The sequence below is a fragment of the Engraulis encrasicolus genome, chromosome 4 (genome assembly GCF_034702125.1).
Source record: "Engraulis encrasicolus isolate BLACKSEA-1 chromosome 4, IST_EnEncr_1.0, whole genome shotgun sequence".
Taxonomy (NCBI): Eukaryota; Metazoa; Chordata; class Actinopteri; order Clupeiformes; family Engraulidae; genus Engraulis; species Engraulis encrasicolus.
This window is the reverse complement of record NC_085860.1, coordinates 5,014,971-5,036,553: the sequence shown is the minus strand read 5'-3', so window position 1 is coordinate 5,036,553 and position 21,583 is coordinate 5,014,971.

Genomic DNA, 21,583 nt, shown 5'->3' with positions numbered 1-21,583 from the left:
TGTTTTTATCTTATTTAGATGTTTATAACATTTTACTGATCCCCGTCCCAACTTACAGTATATCACGAAAGTGAATACACCCCTCACAGTTTTTGCAGATTTTTGAGTATATCTTTTCATAGGAAAGCATTACAGAAATTTCACTTTGACACAATGATTAGTGGCCTTTTAACAACTTATTTAACCGTCGGTATATAACGAGTCTTGTTCACTCAGAAAAAAACAAAATACAGCCATTAATGTTTGAACATGTACTCACAAAAGTGAGTACACCCCAGATTAAAATCCGGTAGAGAAGGGGCTTTGTTGGCTCGAATCGTCTCGAAATGAAATCAGACATTTCTGTCTGATTTCTCCACCTTCATGTCCGACGTACTTACTAACTATGATAAAGCAATAATTGCTGGCGACTTTAATATCCACGTAAATAAATCAGATGACGCAATATAGCCAAGTCTTTCTTAGACACATTAAATGGATTCGGTCTCGTCCAGAATGTTACAGAACAGCCTACCCATCAGAAAGGCAACACACTTGACCTTGTTATTTCACATGCGCTTGATATCAACAATATATCGGTCACGGACGTCGGCCTCTCCGACCACCACTGTGTGTTTTTTGATTTTGACATTTCAACACAAATTAGAACACCCAACAATGTCATTCACAGACGACGCATTAATGCCTCTGCTGAGCTTAAGATTTCAGACCTCATCAAATCAGGTGACCTACTAAATGGTCACTGCACACCTGATGATATGGTTGATAGCTTCAACAACAACTTAAGAGGAATTCTAGATAACATAGCTCCAATTAGAACGACGACAAGAACCAGAGCTAGGTATTCACCTTGGATGAATGACTCACTTAGAGCCTTGAAAAGAAAATGCAGAGTAACCGAGCGTCTTTGGAGGAAAACTAAATTAGAAGTCCATAGACAATCCCTTAGGGATGAGATCTCCTCCTACAATAATGCGGTACGCTCAGAGGAGAGGAAAAGCATATTTTTCCAAAATCATAACAGACAACCAGCATAATGCGAAAGTTCTTTTTTCCACTATTGACCACCTGCTTAATCCAACACATAGCAATAACAACCTAAATGCAGCATCACATGCCAAGTGCGAGGAATTTGCTAGATTTTTTAATAAAAAGATTGCAGACATTAGAGAAGGCATCCAAGGTGGAAACACAGCAACCTCTGTCGCCCACTCAGGCGATACACCAAGGGGAGGGTTAAACCCCCCTAGGAGACCTGAGAGCTTCCAAAAGTTTTGTCCAATTACAGAGGACGACCTCTGTAAAATAGTCTGGGAAAGTAAGCAGTCTACCTGCAGACTTGACGCGATCCCCACATATCTGCTAAAAAACATACTTGGTTGCTTAGCAGCACCTTTACTGCAAATTGTTAACACCTCTATGCTTACAGGCATTTTTCTAAGCTCATTCAAAACAGCCATGGTAAAGCCACTCCTAAAAAAGACAAATTTAGATCAGAATTCTTTAAACAACTACAGACCTATATCAAACCTCCCCTTTATAAGCAAGGTACTAGAACAAGTTGTATTTAAACAGCTTAATCAACATCTGGCTGGGAATGATATCTTGGAAAAATTCCAATCAGGCTTTAGAGCCAACCATAGCACCGAAACAGCACTAACCAAAATAATAAGTGATCTTAGGCTCAGCACTGCCGCTAACAAAGTTTCAGCACTTGTCCTCCTCGACCTCAGTGCCGCCTTTGACACGATAGACCACAACATACTAATTGACCGCCTTGAATCTTGGGTAGGACTGTCCGGCCACGTCTTAGAGTGGTTCAAAACATATATCACAGGAAGGCAGTTTTTTGTCACCATCGGAGAATACGTCTCCAACAAGTATGATGTGCCTTTTGGAGTTGCTCAGGGTAGTTGCTTGGGCCCTCTCCTCTTCTCTCTCTATATGTTGCCCCTGGGCTCCATCATCAGAGAGCACAATGTTGATTTTCATAGCTATGCCGATGACACTCAACTATATATCTCTGTCGAGCCTAGCCAAACCACTGCCATTCATGCCTTGACTAAATGCATGTCTGCCATCACAGATTGGATGAACAGCAACTTCCTAAAATTAAATGAGGATAAAACTGAAGTGTTGCTCATTGGGCCTAAGAAAAAACGTGCAAAACTCCACTCAAGCCTAGGTGACCTAAGCATGCACATTAAAGATAAGGTTACTAGCCTAGGTGTGGTCATAGACTCGGATTTGAGCTTTGAGCCTCACATCAACAAGATAACAAAATCTGCTTTTTTCCATCTTAGAAATGTCAACAAAGTGCGCGGCTTGGCCCCCCAACAAGACGCTGAGAAACTTATGCCTTAGTCACCAGTAGGCTAGACTACTGCAATGCTCCCTTCTCTGGTCTCACAAAAAAAATAATTGACAAATTGCAACTCATTCAAAATTCTGCGGCAAGAATCCTAACAAGAACCAGAATGAGAGAGCACATCTCTCCTGTCTTGGCAGACCTGCACTGGTTACCTGTCTCATACAGAATCGACTTTAAGATTCTGCTCACAGTATTTAAAGCATTAAATGGACTTGCCCCTAGTTATATCGCTGACATGCTCTCTTTTTATGCCCCTGCTCGAGCTCTCAGGTCCACTGATGCCAAGCTGCTAAGGACCCCCACCCCCCCCGCAAAAGATGATCGGCGACGCTGCGTTTGCCTGCTATGCGCCCAAGAGATGGAACGCCCTCCCCATCGAGATCCGATCAGCCACCTCCGTCGACTCCTTCAAGAAGCAGCTGAAGACCCACCTCTTCATCCTTGCCAACTCCTAGCTGCCAAGGCGTCATAGTGTCCCAGCTGCCACAGCGCCCTTACTACTCGCAACCAGCCCTGGCAGGGGGCTCCCCTAGGTGGACGCTGGTCTCTGCCTGAGGTTTCTTCCTGACTATAGGGTTTTTTTTTCTCAGACCTCACTGAGCTTTTTTTTCCCCCTTACAAACTATGAATCAAGCGAAAGGGAGTTTTTCCTCACCCCTGATGCCACCAGGGGCCGCACCTGAGCGCCCAATCTCTGTGTGACTATCTATGACTTATGATAGGCCCAGCCACTATGGACCTCACGCATCTAAGAATCCTGGTCCTAACCTACGTTGACCTTATGACTCTACAATCTCTGTCTATCTCTTCTTCCTCTGCCTTCCTGCTATTTCTGCCTCTCCTCTATACCTCTCCTTTTAAATCCATCTCTAACAATGTTTTTTTTTCCCATTTGTTAAGCACTTTGAGTTACATGCCTTGTATGACACAGTGCTATACAAATACAATTATTATTATTATTATTATTATTATTATTATTATATACTGTATTTGAGACGTGTTGCAGTTATCAAATTAGAAATGAGTACATATGTCCCCTAAAACAATATTTTTTCTCAGTTTTAACACTCGATATGCTGTCTTTATACTATTCTCCATCTAAGGAATGTATTGAATGTTTTGAAAATGATAGCATTTTGATTTTATTCTCAGTTTACCAAACGTCCCAACTTCACCGGAGTTGGGGTTTGTACATTAGGAATGAGGCGTGTGTCGAATTTTGGGCCTGTTCTCCACATAGTCCTTGGAGCTTAACTACCTGTGATGTTGCGAACATAAAGCATGAGGTTAAACACAATGTCATTATTTACAGTAGTATCAGAGTTTGGCGTGATATAACATTTTTTTTAGGAAGAAAGAACATGAAATCTCCATTGTCTCCCATTACTCAAAACCCTGATTTTCCTGGTGTTGGGCCCTCTGTGTTTTCCATTTGGCGAGACAAGGGGATCCATGTACTTGCGGACTTATTCAGAGATAGCTCACTAATGTTTTTTCAGCAGTTACAAGAATTATATGACATCCCTAGGACTCATTTTTTTGGTTATTTAAAATTAGACATTTTGCTTCCTCACTGACAAACGTTCTCCTTACGAGTTTACCTCTCAACGACCCAGAAAGGTTCCTGTTTATATGCAAAAATCTTTAACATTTTGTTTCTGCCTTTTATTCCACTCTTACCTCCTCTGATGTTTATGAGCTCCCCAATATTGCTCACAAATGGGAACAAGATTTGGGCTGTGAGTACATAGAAGATGACTGGAAGGTGGCCATAGAGTTAGTTAGATCTATATCTACATGTAACAGATACAAGGAGACTCAATACAAAATACTCCATAGGCTTCATATCACCCCGGTTATTTTGCATAAAATGGATGAATCGTTCTCCCCACTTTGTATTAAATGCCATTCTCAAAGGGCAACCTATTATCACTGTTTCTGGGAATGCAAATTTATCTCCAGTTTTTTGACTCATATTGCTAAAATAATTTCTGAGATACTTCAATTTGATATCAAGAAAGACCCTTGTGTCTTCCTGGTAGGTCTCCCCTCTAGAGAATTCCAACTCTCTGCATCTAGGTATACACTTCTTGAAAAGCACCTTTTCATTACCCGAAAGTGCATTCTGTACAAGTGGATAAAAGAGTCCCCTCCAACTGTTACCCTATGGTACATGGAGATTTTTAATACCCTCCCACACAAACGCTTACAGGCTGCTGTTAAGTGACGGGATGGATATTTTTTGAAAATGTGGTCCCCCTTCTCCCAGACGACCTAGGATGCCTGCTTAGAAGGGGAGAAATCAGTGCCTTTATGCGCCAAAAACCCAATTCTGTTTAGCCGATACCTACACGTCAGGTGGGGGAAAATAGAAGGAAAAAAGGTTGTTTGATGCACTTTGCAATTTTGCATATTTTGCTATTATATTTTTCCAGTTTGGAGCCAGCCAATCTCTGTTCTGTTATAATTGCAGTATTTATTATTTATTTTATCCCTTTTTTTTGCTCTACTTATGATTTTCTTGCTTTCACTATATGTCTGTATTTTCTTTTATTATTACTTAATGTTTTTATTATTATTATTATTATTATTATTATTATTATTATTATTATGTTTCAATGTGTATTTCTCGATGTCTATAGTGGGCGCATGGGGGGAGGGGGTGGGTGGAATGTTATGTAGTGTTGTTGTTTCATGCTTAAATCCGATAAACAGTTATGAAAAAAATAAAATTAAAAATAAAAACTATCATGGGGTGAAGGTATCAATGTAAGGTAGAATATTTACAGTTAAAATGAACATCTTACCACGTATAAACTTTCTATTTTTCATGATCCCTGCTGCTGTGCCCCCTAAATACATAACTGAGATGCATTCTCTTATATCAAAGTTTATTTGGGGAGGAAAACGAGCTAGAATCAAATTAACAACACTGCAAAGACACAAGCTTGCAGGGGGACTGGCCGTTCCAAATCTACACTTTTACTACCTTGCCTTCCAAATAAGATCTCTACAAGTTTGGAGACACCCAGACTCCCAAGTCCCATGGCGGGCTATAGAGGCAGAAAAAGTTAAGCCGCATAGACTACAAGACTTACCCTATACAGGAATAGGACTCAAGAATATACATTTACATTATGGGAGCATTGTATCCAACTCACTTAATGCATGGAGAAAAATTGAGAAAACGTTATCACATGTTTATTTCATAAGACATCACCACTATGGAATAACTATCACTTTCAGTCAGGTGGGACACCCTTCGTCTTTCCTACATGGTCACAAAAAGGGGTTGCTGTCTTTGGTGATCTATTTGACCGAAAAGCCCTCCGCACCTTCCTAGATATAAAGTCTGACCTCAGCTTGCCTGGTACATCATACTTCTTTTATCTCAGGTTAAGGTCAGCCATGAAGGCTTATGGGGTACCTTGGGATCAGCCCATCCCTGACCATCCTATGGAGCGATGGATAAATCCTATCAAGAGTTCAAGAGAGACAGTGAGTAATATTTTTAATGCTTTAATTGCTCATAAGTCAAAACAATTACCTATAGAAAGTATAGAATAGTTATTTTGGAGCAGAGCCAGTATGGGAAAATATCTGTGATTCCTCGAAGAACTTGGCACATCAACTAATACATTTTAAAATGATACATAAAGCTTATGCTACCCCTTTGAAACGTTTTCAAATGAAACTAGTGTCAAGTCCTGAGTTTACTTTTTGTCAAGACCAGACAGTGGGAACTACAATGCATATGTTTTGGGAGTGCACCCCAATCAAGGAATTCTGGACTGAAGTGCTGTGTCTTTTATCAGAATTGCTAGACACCAACATACCCCACAACCCTTGCCTCTGTCTGCTTAATGAGGATTCTCAGCTATCCCTCAGTCTCACTCAGCGTAAATTACTAATGGCAGGATTCACAGGAGCAAAAAAAAGCGATTTTGAAGCACTGGTACCTTCCTACACTACCCTTGAAAGAATACCGGCTCACTTCCTGTTCAGGCATGGTCAAGCATGTTACGATCCATTCAAGATATTCTGAAAGAGACCAAGACCCTTGACTAACCCCCCGCCCCCCCTTCCCTTTATATTTGGTCTTAATTTGGGTTTCACTTGACTGACCTACTATTATGTGTGTGTATTTGTTTTGTTTTTGTTTGTTTTGTTTTTTTGTTTCTTGGGGAATGCATTTACTTAAATTTGTATATGGTGTGACCATCGACACACTGTGTCACTTGTATGTCGGCAGAAAACTGACCTCTGTTTGTACTGTCAAATCTTCTCAATAAAATGAAAAATGTTGATCACAAAAAAAACCCTTGCCTGTGTAACAGGTTGGACTAGGTCCCCTGTTAGTGTGCATGTTGTAATTGAAAACAGCTGCCCGTGTGGGCGAGGGTGGAGCCCTTCCGGTTAGTATAAATTGCCTACTATGTTGTCTGTTAGCCAGGTGTGGCTAACCTCAGTACCGGTTGGCGCTTGGGGAAGCCCTGTACGCTGGGTGAAGTAGGTGATGTTGGCGTGTTGGGTGTTGGACCCACACTGGAGCGCGTAGAGCGCAGCTGAAATGCGGACGCCAGGTTGCCGCATGTAGCCTAACCGGCTCGAAGGTAAGCCCTTCTGTGTGCACCTGGCGATAGCCAATTATGTTTGTACTGTGGCTAACGAGATGTTGTTTCACTGCAGCATTGCATGGTGAAGCAAGGGTCAACCGTAGACTTCCAAGCTCGGTCCAGTGCTTCCCAATTGCAACTGAAGGTAATTTCTAATTAACCGTCACTCTGTGCCTGTGGCTTTCATGCCACACCTTGCTCATTGATAATGGCATTTCCCTGGCATTAACCCAGTCTGTCTTGTGCTTTCTAGGTTGAGCACATTATTGTCAATTGGCTGGGGTGGGGGGACGCCGCCGTCTTTTCCCGGTGTTTGTGTTTGTTATTTTGCCTTTTTACCACCACGAGCTCTTTTAGTAGTGGCAGGTTGTTGTTCCTTTGCGCAGGTGCGCGACGCTTTCGTCTTTCAGCCATACGGTCTGACACGGTCAGCTCCAGACACCCACCCCGTAGACAAGGGATGAGTGATTGGGGACTGGCCGGTTGAGATTTGTAGCAGTATCGTGTAAACTTATTGGTGAGGTGTAGATCCCCTGAGTGGTATAGTAAACTCTCTGCCAAGAGGCCTGATTTGATAAACATAGGCTACCTCTTCACTGCGAATCATTTCAGTGTGCTGTGACTTATTTTGTTTATTTTGATTTGTTTTGTGTGTACAGTTTTGATTGATTGCAGTGTTATTTTGCATTCGCAGTGCAGTGTGTAGTTAACACACTCAGTAAATTACCTGTACTAGGCCTACTCAGTGCTCTTGCACTTCAGCCGCCTCTGTTTCACGATACCTAGCTGTATTGACTTCTTCAGTGGAGTTAAAACTCTGTTTGTGATCTCAAGTGAACTGCCTGCACATGTTGAATACAAGTAAGACTGAAAGCAGAAGAAAATAAAAACTATTGTATGTGCAACAGCTGTGTCATCCTTTGTCATCTAGAACCTGTCGGGGAAAATTGTATTTTTAACATCTGGGTTGTCTCACCCTTAACGAGACTGGCGTAGTCACCTTTTAAAACCTAATTGCTTAAAAGTTAGTAATCCTACCAACCTCCACTCTGCTACACCTGAACCGTTCGGAATGGAACGTTTCAAAAATAATTACGTTTTCAAGCCCTGCTCCCGACGTCCCGGTCAGCTCTAGCCTCCTTGCATAGCCCTCTCCGCAAGCCGCCGTCACCAGTCGGTCCCCGTCCTGTGGTGAGGGGTAGGCTTCTCCCCCTGCCTTATTCATCGGCAGGATATGCTCCTCCCTTTACAGAACAATTCCATGGCAAGCTGGGGGCTTACGCCAAAGAGAATTACTGTCTTCCATGTCATTAATAAATAACATTCATTGCATTTTGTCTATCGAGTCTTTTGTGGTAGAACTGTTTTTCAAAGATCTCAGACCCTACCTTTAAGGGCATTTGGATCGTGACAAAATTAAACACTAATCCTGTAAATTGCGCTGTCACTCTCTCCTCTTTCCACTCGTGTAGCAACATTGTTGCAAATGTCAATAGAGTTAGAACGTTGTTCACAAGCCTTCCAGTACTTGCAACAATGTTTAAATGGCTCGGAATGGCAATCAAATACTGTCGGAATGGCGGTATGTCGGAATGGCGGTTGCCCCCCATTGACACCAGGGGTCACATCTGAGTACTCCATTCACTGTGACTATTTATCACTTATCCTGGGTCTAACTCTTGTGGACCTTGTGCCTCTGACTATAATCTCTACTTATATCTTCTTTAAACTCCATATATCATTTTCTCTACATCTACTTATTTATCGATCTACTTATTTTCTCTATTCTGTCTAATTTCTTCTCTTGTCCTCTTGCTTTTCTTTCTTGTTTCTTCTTTTAACTTTGATGTTTATCCATTTGTTAAGCACTTTGGGCTGCATGCCTTGTATGATACTATGCTATGCAAATACGGCTATTATTATCATTTCAGGAAGTAACTGCAGAGCCTTTTTTTAATGACCTCAGTGCTGTCTGGCGAGGAGACGTCATTGGAGATTACAGTAGGTCAGTGGAGGTTTTTTTCTTGTCTATTTTCAAAGCATGCAAGTACAGTAAGTCATTTACAGTAGCTCTTCTGCCAGTGGCATATTCTTTCTACGGTCTTCTGTTGTCACATGATAGCCATTTGGAACAACAACTTTAACATAACTTTACCACACTGGATAGAATTATTTATTGTACTGATGACAGATCAGCAACCATCAACAAGGATATGACTAAAAATATTTACCGCCCAAAAATGGCTTAATGATTTCATCCATTCAACTTTGCACAGTGTAAAATTATTTCAGTCAACAACCTCCTGTCTCCAACCAATTGTTTTTAATAACACTTCTGTCAACATCTCTGGTGAGGTCAACAAAATCTCTAATGGGACAGACAAAAATACAGCACAGTATGCCATATATGCCACATTTCTTTTAAACAAGAACAAGAAAAATCCCAAACCCTGTATATTCAATATGTAGAAATAAAGAACAACACACCTCCACAGCAATCTCCACAATAAATTGAGCAACCTGCGATAGTTTTGGCAGACCACGTAGTCAATGTGCCCTTTTGCCTATTGGCTGACGCCGACCCAACCCATACAGTTGTCCATGAATCAACTGCTCTTTGGTTAATCAGCTGCTGCTCGCAATTGGATACTAGCCTTTGCCGCGCTTTATGTAAACTACCAAATTTGTTTTTCTGTCATTGCTTTTGGCTGCTTGCTTTGCACCCACCACCTACCCTGTTGTCATTGTTGCTTGCTCTGTTCTAGGGGGTATGTTGCTGTAGGGGGTATTCCCTGCCCTTTCGCCATCCCTCCACGCCTCTAGAGGGCTGTTGATTCCTGTTTGCATATACTGATTGTACGGCAATTCAAACCCCCTTCTTGAATCGAACTGCGTTTGGATAAGACGTTTGGAAGACTCATCTGCGCGCATCCCAACTTCCCTTCTCCGAGGACAAAGACTTTCACTCCACGTTTAGTTTGGCCAACTTAAACTCGTAAAAGACCCCTTAGTCCGCTCACAGCTGTAACTATCCCTCTTGCAAGTCCCACTGTAGCAAACAGTGTTTTTCATGTTCAAGACCTGAGCGCCTCTGTCCTGAACATTTTCCGTCGGACCGAGCCAGCCGGCTCTCGAGGACAAAGAAGCAGCGGACTTCGAGAAGCCTCCCTGATCCAACCCAGACCGGAGTCTGTGTTGGAACCTACCCTGGAACCGAAAGCCAAGCGCCGCCGCACGACGCAATCCGATTCCCGTGGGACCACGCTGCAAATCAATAGGAAACTTTTCATGGGCAAATGACTAGTTGATTCTGAGTTTAGTAGATGTGTTTTTGAATCTACCTCGAAGCTTTATTTCATGTGCACATGTGTTGTTCTTTAGTTTCTTTTACATTGTTTTGATCTCTGCTCTCTCTCTTGTTAGTTAGTTTGCATGCTTCTAACTTCTACCTCGCACACCTCTTAACAAAGTGAATCACTTCTGTACGCCGCGATTATTGGTATGAACCGCATTCGCAAGCGTTCGTACAGTATTGTCCGTATCCGAGGATTCCCTTTGCTAACGTGTTAGCTAAGGACAATCGCGAGTAGGCCCTGTGTAACAGCGGCCTGCTAGCCAAGACGCACAACACACGCACACGCACACACGTTGCATCCACACCCACATCTCTCTCTCTCTCTCTCTCTCTCTCTCTCTCTCTCTCTCTCTGTCTCTGTCTCTCTCTCTCTCTCAGTGTTAGACTTGCAGATTTCTCCGGGCTTTATGGTACCTTTTCTGTACAACTTTGTGCATAACTGATAGTAGACTATTCGTTGAATAGCCCTTTGTCCGGACATCTCTGCTAGCTAATACTGCTGCTCAGCTACAGCCACGCTGAATCTATTTACTTTGAGTACACGAGTGCACGGCCATCTTTGTAGTGACAGACATTCAAGCTCCCCGTTTATTCGTGCTCTATTCTCTCTTTTATTTCTTTTGTGCTCACATTCCATTCACACCATACTCGGAACTGTTAGTTAATGTCAGAACCTTTGATACATTTTTGTACCCTTTACGCTTGAAAACCCCCGGCGGTTATTTGCTAAGTAGCTGCTACTATCTACCCCCATTGTTCTTGTTTCTGAGGCTAACGCTAACATCACCGTATTGTTTACATTGCTATAGTCGCCCACGTGGTGGACGCCATCTTGCTACCATAGCAACCGGAGCTAGCCGCTCCTCCTTTGTTTCACTCACGCACCTACACACACATACACACACACATACACACACAATTCCCAATTTCTTTCTTGTTTTTATACTTGTGCCTTATGATTGTGTTTACCTCATTGATCCGCATTTGAATGTAATGCTTTATTAGTTATCCTAGTAGTTAAAGGGACAGTTTGGTCAATTTCAACATGCAGTTGTAATGCTCACACTACCCTGGACTTGTCAGTGCCTGAGATTTTTTTTCTTCTTCTTCAGCCGTTTCCGAGATCCTGGTCATTGTAATGGGGGCAGCTCTTTGTTTACATTTCAAAAAAACATTTTCATTTATTCCCAAAAACATCCAAAAGGTTATAAAACATCAGCAGACAACTAGCAAACAGCAGTACCTTTTGGGAAAATATTTGGAGTTGGCCTATGTTTCATTTTTTAAAAATGTAAACAAGCGCTGCCCCCATTAGAATTGCTCATATCTCGGACAGGGCTGAGCCGAAAAATGTGGCATCACCAGGTACTGACAAGTCAAGGGTAGCGTGAGCAATACAACTGCATGTTGAAATTGACCAAACTGTCCCTTTAATAAAAGTAAATAATTGGATTGCATTTTGTTGTCCTTGTTGCTTTGTACAACCAACCAACCTTCTATAGAACTTTGCCTTCAGATCTACTTTTGTGCTTGTGTACCACAGCTGATCACAGAGAATAGGCCTTCCTGTTCACTGTGCCCTGCTGAGTAACCCCAGTACAAAACGTATTATTAATTCTGTGTTTAGCAATTTAGTGTTGAATATTGTGATTGATAATCTTAAGGATTTTATGAGACGGTCCTTGTAAGAACCCAAAACGTAATAACTGCCCATAACGTAATAACTGCCCATAACGTAATAATTTGGGCGTAATAAAACCCATAACGTAATAACTTGCCCATAACGTAATAAAAATTCCTTACCCATAACGTAATAACGTTCTGCCCATAACGTAATAAGTTATTACGTTATGGGCATGTTATTACGTTATGGGCCTTACACTAAAAAAAAGCTTTGATAATGTAATAAAGATGCCCATAACGTAATAACTGCCAGTAACGCACAGATGACTTCAGTATTTGCAATGCACTTTACTATTGTACTGTTCATATTTCATCTGACCTCTATTGTTGCAGCAAATAACAGTGACTGGATATTTAAGTTTCTAGTAATCTCTAAGTCAGTGGTTCCCAAACCTTTCACATTTCAATGTGGTTCGCGCACCCCCTAAGCAAATGTTGCACCACCGCACATTTTGGGTAATCCTGATTTCCAATCGATCTGATGTTTTTTTTCTGCCATAATTAAAATAGAACTTATTGCATGACAAGTCTGTGAGTTAAAAATTACACTTCAGATGGATCCTTCCAATTAAAACTACCTGACGTTCATTCATACCTGATAAAAAACACACATATCCACCCTGCTCTATTCAGCTCGGGCACCCCCTGGTGACAGGCCGCGCACCCCCAGGGGTGCACGCACCACAGTTTGGGAAACCCTGCTCTAAGTAAAGTTTATGCTTGCTTGCTTGCTTTATTCTCTTGTGCAGGGCGGTAAAAATAGAAAATGGATCTCCTCCTAGGCCTTTCCAGATAGAGACACCGTTCAAACACTAAAACGACCGGCTCGGCTTGGAGATCATTTGTTCTGCTATAGCGTGTCCGTGTCTCTTGTCGTTTTTCCGCTTTTTGGCGATTTTGTGCAAGTTTGGGTCCCCATTGAAAACAATGATAGAACCTTCATGAACCAAGGTTCCGCTTCTCTAAAGATCAGAGTGTAGGAGGCTTTTTCGTTCATAAAACATCAACACTTTCACCTAGAAGTTTAGTTGACGCATTGTTAGCGAGCTCTATGGGATGTCTCCGAATTGTCAAAGTTTTATCTCCCAACTCCCATTACTTTTTAAATGGCAGGTGTGTAAAAACGACAGGGCTTTTACATTGGTTTTCCCATTGAGGCTTGAAGTGCCTTTTTCAAGAGGTCAGCGCATGTCCCACAAGAGGTCTATTTGTAACTGAACCGTTTAACCTATAAACTTCATTCAGAGACTGTTAGATCACACGTATGACTCCGATCAGTAAGCAGGACACATGCCAATTCCTTTTAGGTTTTTAGCAACATCAAGCTAAAGACAAAAAAACTGATTCTGAACAGTTTCTGATTCTGCCCTCTGCCTTAGAGCACCATACTAACTGCCATTCAGTCAGTCAGAACAGGTGCAGCCAATATAGGGTTCCATCTCAACTGTCACTTTCTCTCAACATTCTATTCTTAACGAGCAACTGCTCTGTAGTTCTAGAAGTCTATTGTTCAGCTCTTCAATGCAATGTAATATTGTCTTGCTGTAATGCTTTTCATAGGCAGCTGCTTGGCCCAATGGTAATAGCAGAGACGTTCTTAATGCAGAGACGGCCAGCTCGACGTTCCTTCCTGTTTCACTTATGACGTCGGCCACGCCCCTTTAGGAGACCTGATAGGAGACTTTTATAATGGGCGCCTATGGGCGAATCTGACTTTTCCACGGATACGACCAATGCCTTAATTCATGGGCGGAGCGATGGATTTAATAAGTGTATATCTTGCGAGCCACATGCCTTCTTTACATTCTGAAAATTTAAATGACATCTCAGAATTAATTTTTCACAGAGAAAATCGACTTTGTTTGACGCGTGTCCCGTCTAGTGCGAGCCACTGCCATGGAATGCCAAGAATGATTGACAAGCGGTGCAGAATATTTGCTTTGCGTGAAAACAGGAGCGGTTGATAAGGAGCCCTGCATTAATTGACGTTTATTTTTGTTATGTTGTTTTGTTGTTACATCGTAGGCCCTAGTTCACGTCTACTTTGCACGTCTGTTGTGAAATGGGCTAGTAGCCTAATTTCGACAAATTATTAAAAGCTTGATGTTCATTTCTGCACGTTTCAGTTTCAGTGCTGGACAGCCTGTTTTCGCCGCCCACCAGTCTGTCCACGGGTTTGTAGCCTAAATCTAGTGAGACACAATACCATGACTGCAAATAAATGACAACAGTTGGATGGCAAATGCATACGTTAGGCTACTGCTTTATCGACTTCATTCAATAGGCTACTCTTTGCAGCAGTCTGTGTTGCATGACACTTCAGCATCATCTCATCCAGTCAACTGTTAAACGAAATGCAGGTTGCGCCAGGCAGGGCAAAAGTTGAGCAGAGATGGCTGGTTAACTCTGACATTAATTTCGCACATATTGTATTAGTAGCCTAGTTCAGATACACCGCGCTCTTCCCTGTGGTGCGTCTCCAGTTGAATAAAGGTGAGAAAGTGGATCGCACTCGGGTTCTTCTTTTCTTCTTCTTTTTTTTTTTACATAGCAGCAAGAGTGTAGACAAACGTTTTGGCTGCTGCCTTCGTCAGTGTCTCCACTTCTGCTGCTATGTAAAAAATAAAAAGATGAAAAGAAGAACCAGAAGTGCGATCCACTTTCTCACCTTCTAAGTTATTCAACTGGAGACGCACCACACGGAACAACGCGGTGTATCTGAACTAGGCTACTTCTGCAACTGAGCCACACCAGCAGCCTCCAATAGGATATGTCCTTCGAGACGATTAGTAGCCAAAGTTAACAGACGCAAGCGCCAAAACTTTCACCTTCAGCGCAGCAGAGAGAACAAAAATCCTGTAGGCTACTATCCCGCATAGAATAGAGAATCTTTGGTAATAGTCCTGCAATATGGAGGTTGGGAGCTTGAATCCCAACCGGACTCATGATGATTTTCAAAATTATATCATATGCAGTGTTCCTTATCCAGTTTAAAAAATACCATGTATGTCATTTAGTATCAATGACAAAGGTGCTGGATTAGAGATATGGAGGTTGGGAGTTCAAATCCCACTCGAACCCATGTTGATTTTCAAAATTATATATGCAGTGTTCCTTAGCCAACTTCAAATACCATGTATGTCATTTAGTATCAATGGCAAATGTCCTGGATTACAGATATGGAGGTTGTGAGTTCGAATCCCACTCGGACCCATGTTGATTTTCAAAATTATATTATATGCAGTGTTCCTTAGCCAACTTAAAATACCATGTATGTCATTTAGTATATCCCCAAAACGCAGAGCTACAACACTTTCAAGATGGCTGAATCCAAGATGGCTGAATTGTTAGGCCTATAACTTCTGACTGGGTGGATGGATTTTTTTCCAACATTTCTTTTAGCTTTGTTTTCTCAATAGTACTTTGTTTCATCTCTGCCCCAAAAGGCAAGCCCGCTTCCAGCATTTTCTGTGAGAATGCAATCTATCCTTATCCTCTGCATTTCCTATGTGTTCAATCCAATTGTCTAACTACGAAGTTTTTAGCTATTATAATAATGACAAATACATAGCCTACAGTATTCAAAATTTCAATTCCTTTAATGCAAACATTTGAACTGCAAATTTCATACATGAACTACACAAATAGTGAAATTAAATGTCTTTTGTTTGTTATACAAAACATAATGTTAATTAAAATGACAGACTGCTATTCTGTATAAAATTCTATTTTACCAGAATACTTTTCATCATATTGAAATGTAAAACACACACACATACTGTAGCATCCTCAACATAAACATTAGGTAAAATGAGTTCTACATAAAATTGGCATTACTTTCCATAAATATCATGGCTGAAGTGTTGGAGTGTGCTGTGATCTTGCTTTGTTCTGACTCAAACAAAAAAATGTAAACAAACAAAATATGCATACTCAACATAAACATAAGGTAGAATAACATCCACATATTGTAATACTGACGTTACTTTTTCCAGTAAATGTCCTTGATCTTGTAAATTCCGTAGCCTACATGACTAAGAAGCAGGGCTCTAAATTAACACACGTCAACACGCCAAACACGGGTGAAAATTAATTTTGGCTAGTAGACAAAAATACCTACCCGCCAATTTGGCTAGTAGCGCCCGAGTACAGTAACTTATGAACGGTAAACCGCTGCTCTGACGAACGTTATACGGCGAGATTTCCTACATTACCCATGGGCACTAGCGTCACGAGGTGGACTCCCACCGTGGGCTTTCCAGTGCATCGAGAGTCGACTCCATGCTGTTGCGCGCGCCAGGATTGAAAACATTTCAGACGACCAGCCTTCTGTCAGCTAAGCTGCGCTCACACTATTCTGACAGGCAGCTCTCCTCCTATGCTCTCGTCGCTTTCGCTACAACCTTTTTAACGTCACTACTGTTATTATTACTATATGAACCTTGCTGTAACAGGCTGCATTTTTTAAGCAGCGAGACCCTGACCGTTTCAATAACAGGACTTACGCAGATTATGCATAGCGCTACTTCTGTTTTCTGCGAGTGATGAGAATGTGGCGGGGGTTAGAGCAAGGTTCTGTGTTTGGTGAATGCTAGTAGTAATTGTAAATAGTGACGTTAAAAATGAGTGGTTGTGGAACGAAATAGCGACCAGGGCAGAGGAGGAGAGCCGACTGTCAGAGTAGTGTGACCGTAGCTGTCAGTTCAGTTGTCTTCTGAAATGTTCAGAGTCCTGGCGCAACTAAGTTGGAAAGCCCACGCCATCGAAAAGAAAAAAAGCAACAAACGAAAAAGTTGTGGAAGTAACAAAGGAAGCGAAGATTCCCGAGATATTATTTACTTTTAATTAAACTAGGCTTCTTGTCATTTTGCTGCGCATGGTAGAGAAGAGCTCCTCCTCTCTCCTCTCCTTCCTTGGGGTGTGCGTATGTGAGGTTTTGTAGTGTTTGGCTGTGTGCTTGGTCACTGTAGGCCTATGTTAAAGGTCTGTTATGTGAGTGGCTTGTGTGATGTGATTCAGCTGCTTTCAGAGGAATTGAACAAAAACTAATCAAATTAATTAGGCCTAAGTAATGAAAGTAAAAAATAAAGCAGAAGTTAAAAAATAATGAAAAAATATATAGCCTATAATATGCTTATTATGTAGGCATATAGTAGCCTATGCAGGCCTATAGTGTATCTGTGTTGTAGAAACAGTTGGACAAAATGACCATTTAATTAGAAAAAAAAAAAACTAGCCTAATGCATAGTTTATTTTGGCGAGATTAAAAAAATGGCTAGTTGAACTTCTGTTTGGCTGGTAAGAAAAAATGTCCACTAGCCAAATTGGCTGGTGGTGGAAAAAGTTAATTTAGAGCCCTGCTAAGAAGTATCCACGCTTTCATCCATTGGCTGTTCTCGCATAATAAGCCTTTCAGTCGTGTCCAGCAGCCTTGTACAGCTTCATGATGCTTATTGATATGTCACCTCCACAGTCGCCTTCAAATAGGCTCTCCACAAGAACATCTCATATATTTTTTTGATCAAACATGGTGCATGAGCATTAACACACCAAATCTGGGACAAATCCGTCCGACTGGTCAGAAGTTACGGGCCAAACAAAAATTCGGCCATCTTGAATTCAGCCATCTTGAAAGTGCTGACCTCCAAACTCGAATCAGTACATGAACCTGCCCTAGAGCATTCACCCAAAAAATCTGGGACAAATCCAAACATCCGTTCAAAAGTTATCGCGTTAACACGAAAGACGTTACGCGGCGGCGGCGGACGCGGCGGCGGCGGATGCGGCGGCGGCGCACGCAAAACCATTACATCCCCGACGCTCCGCGTTTCGGGGATATAATTACCTCCACCAAGGAGGTAATGTTTTCGGTCGCGTTGGTTTGTCTGTCTGTTTTTCTGTCTATTTGTCAGCAGCATAACTCAAAAACTAAACATTTTTGGACAAAACTTTGTGGGTTTGTTGATAATGACCCAAGGAAGAAGTGATTAAATTCTGGGGGTGATCCGGATCACGAACCGGAACCAGGACTTTTTTAAAGATACTGTCAGGAGGATAGCTCAAAAACGAATCAAGTGATTTGGACGAAACTTTGTGGAGCTATTAGTAATGACCCAAGGAACAAGTGATTAAATTCTGGTGGTGATCCGGATCACGAACCGGAACCAGGACTTTTCAAAAGATTCTTCACTATCTAGACGCCCCCTAGTGACCAGAAATTGAATTGCGAGAACAGCACTAAAACAAGGCAGACAAATTTTGGGTGTAACATGGTCAAATGTGTCAAGCAGCATCCTTGGCGGAAGTCTGCGCTCTCTGAGTGCTTCTAGTTACATTTCATTGACTGAATAAAATTTAGATAGTTAACAATTTAGTATTATTAGCATGGTTAGCAATACCTGTCAACCAACTTTAGCTAATGTTAACTTAAAACACTTGGCTACACATTTACCATTGTTGCTATTTGACGCTATTGGCTTTTTTATGTTTCAAATGGGCCCAAATGATTACATTACTGGCAGTTATTACGTTATGGGCATCGTTATTACATTATCAACGCTTTTTTTTAGAGTAAGGCCCATAATGTAATAACCTGCCCATAATGTAATAACTTATTACGTTATGGGCAGAACGTTATTACGTTATGGGTAAGGAATTTTTATTACGTTATGGGCAAGTTATTACGTTATGGGTTTTATTACGCCCAAATTATTACGTTATGGGCAGTTATTACGTTATGGGCAGTTATTACGTTTTGGGTTCTTACAGTCCTTTAATTACATTTTAATTAATTAAATTCCCAAACAAGATTTTTGCCTTCAATTCCTGGTATAGCCGCCTGAGGAGTAAATCCACACGCAGCTTCCCCTACATTGCCTTTCCAGCTAAATGGAAGGCACTCCACCTGAGGATGCTGCTGTTCCCTGTCTTGGCCTCCTTGGAGCTCATGGAGAAGCCGGGGAACTTCTTCCGAACAGAGCCATACCGCCAAATACAAACTGTCTGCATAAAGCTTCCGGGATGTATTTCTGTTTCTCGTCTCCTTTTTTACTTGAGTGGTTCTGACGTAATTCTATCATTACTTTTCCACAGGAGTCCAGATGATCTGCCCTCCAGTCTGCAAAACAACTTTCCCCTAATAATGGTCCCACTGGGAGATGATATTAATCCAAAGAAAAACACAGAGGTTTTCACTTCTGATACAAACCACTTCACAGCCCGAATGATCCATTATGATGGATCGGCAACAACTTATTTGCATTTAAGGGGGTCAGAGCCCTAAACAGTGAGCTGCAACAGTGACAGCAACTGGTCAAGAAATAGAGTTGGTGAAGTCTCTTTATGTTTGGATGATTTTCTGCCAATTATAAGTTCAGGAACATGTTTTGTATAGCCTGTAGACCAATTCCAATTGTCTTATGAAGAGGTTTAATTAGTCCGCTTTAAGGTCCTTGGTCCTTCTCAATACAAACTCAACCACAAGTGTTTAAGTCTCTCAACAATATTGAGGCGATTACAAATTGAGATCACATACATACAATGGGGATTAATATTGTTTTACTGGGCCTTGTTGAAGGTAAGAAAAGAGCAGTGAATTTGCTATTACTGAGGCCGATGTTTAAAAGGCATGAATCCCTTTGCGCACAGCCTATGCTATAACCTTACTGTTACCAAAATTGTAATAACGAAGTCTTAATGTGTTACTTAACCCTCTAGCTACCAGAATTTTTTATGAATAGGCCGGAATCCTACCAGGAATTCTAAGGAAAAATTGACATTTTGGTCATATTCTAAATAATGTCAAATAACTTGAAAAGAAATGAAAAGTGTCAATTACAAGTTATTTTCATATTAAAGTAGAGAAAACACACTTTCGAATGGTATATCATTTATGGATAATTAATTGTCCAGTATTCCCATAGAGTGCCTTTGATGTGGATTAAATGATAAAAATGTGATAAAATCCGATATTATCTAGGCCTATCTATCTATATATCTATATATTTAGGCCTATCTATCTATCTATCGATCTCTCTATCCATCTATCTATCTATCCTTCCGTCTATCCATCCATCCATCCAGGGTCAAAGTTGAACAATGATCATGTGACGACAACAAATGTCGTTCACCCAAAAGTCCTGTTTTCAAGCGGTTTCAAGCGGTATAACTGTAATGGACTACACTAGCTAATAATGTTTGAACTAAACCATGCCAAAGACGTGTAAGGATAACCGTAGAAGTGTCCGCGATAGCAGACAGGACATGAATGGAGCTCTAGGAAGTTTCCCCTCCCAATTTGGCACAGGTAAGACGGGCCAGGCAGCACCGACTTTGACCGGAATTGAAGTGCTACAAACACCACGTTGGTAGGCTATTATTGGAAGTTAGCATTCAACTCAACGTCTTCGCGCACATTTTTATGAAGGACAACGTGGAGTAGTAACAGTCCTTGACTGCTTTGCCAAAGCTGACACGCGAAATGAGTAGCCATGCTGCGCTTCCTTCACGATGCGCCTGTTACGCAGAGCTGTCGCTGTAAGTTGTTCCAGGAAACTAAGATAGTTGGATACCAACATATGGTTTGACTCTGAAAACACACCGAAGACAGTTTACATTTTTAATATGTAGCGTGTAGACATCGGCTGGACAGTTGTGTTTGCTATTTAGGACCATGGCAGAACTCATCACAGTTGAACACCATCTCATAAGCCTAATAAAACAACATGATCTAAAAATAGCCTAAATAGTCATACACATGTGCTGTTGACCATGAAAATAGATCGAAGAGGGTTGTAAGTTTTCATATTTAGTGTATATTGGTTGTAGAAACAGAATGGTTGTGTTTGTAGCCATCCAATCTCGGACGGCCGTCATTTGAATTGACGGCAGATTGCCAAATCGCATAAAGCGGCGCATCTCGTAATAAAATCTAAAATACTGAAAAATAATATAATATAAACATATAGTTTTTATACTGAAAGTATATCGAGGAGGGTCTGTAATATTGAGCTAAAGTGTTTGAAAGCTGGAAAAACTGCATGATGACGGCCGTTCAGCTGTATTTTCATATGAAAATATTCCGGCCGGCCGCGGCCGTTCTGGTACAGATCCAGCCGGACGTTCACGGCCGTTATGGTAGCTAGAGGGTTAAAGGGTAGCAGTCAATTTCAACATGAAGCTGTAATGCTCACACTACCCTGGACTTGTCAGTACCTGAGGTTTTTTTTTTCAGCCTTTTCCAAGATCCTGGTCATTGTAATGGGGGCAGGTGTTTGTTTACACAAACCTTTTTATTTATTTATTGATTCCGAAAAACATCCAAAAGGTTATGCAACATCAGCAGACAACTGTAGCAAACAGTAATACCTTTTGGGAAAATATTTGGTGTAGGCCTATGTTTTTTTTTTTTTTTTAAAGTAAACAAAAGCTGCTCCAGTTAAAATAGCAAAAATCTCGGAAAGGGCTGAGCCAACAAATGCAGCATCACCGGGTACTGACAAGGGGGTCATACCTATGTTCCCCGGGTCCTATGTTCCCCTCTACCGGACCCTTTTTTCA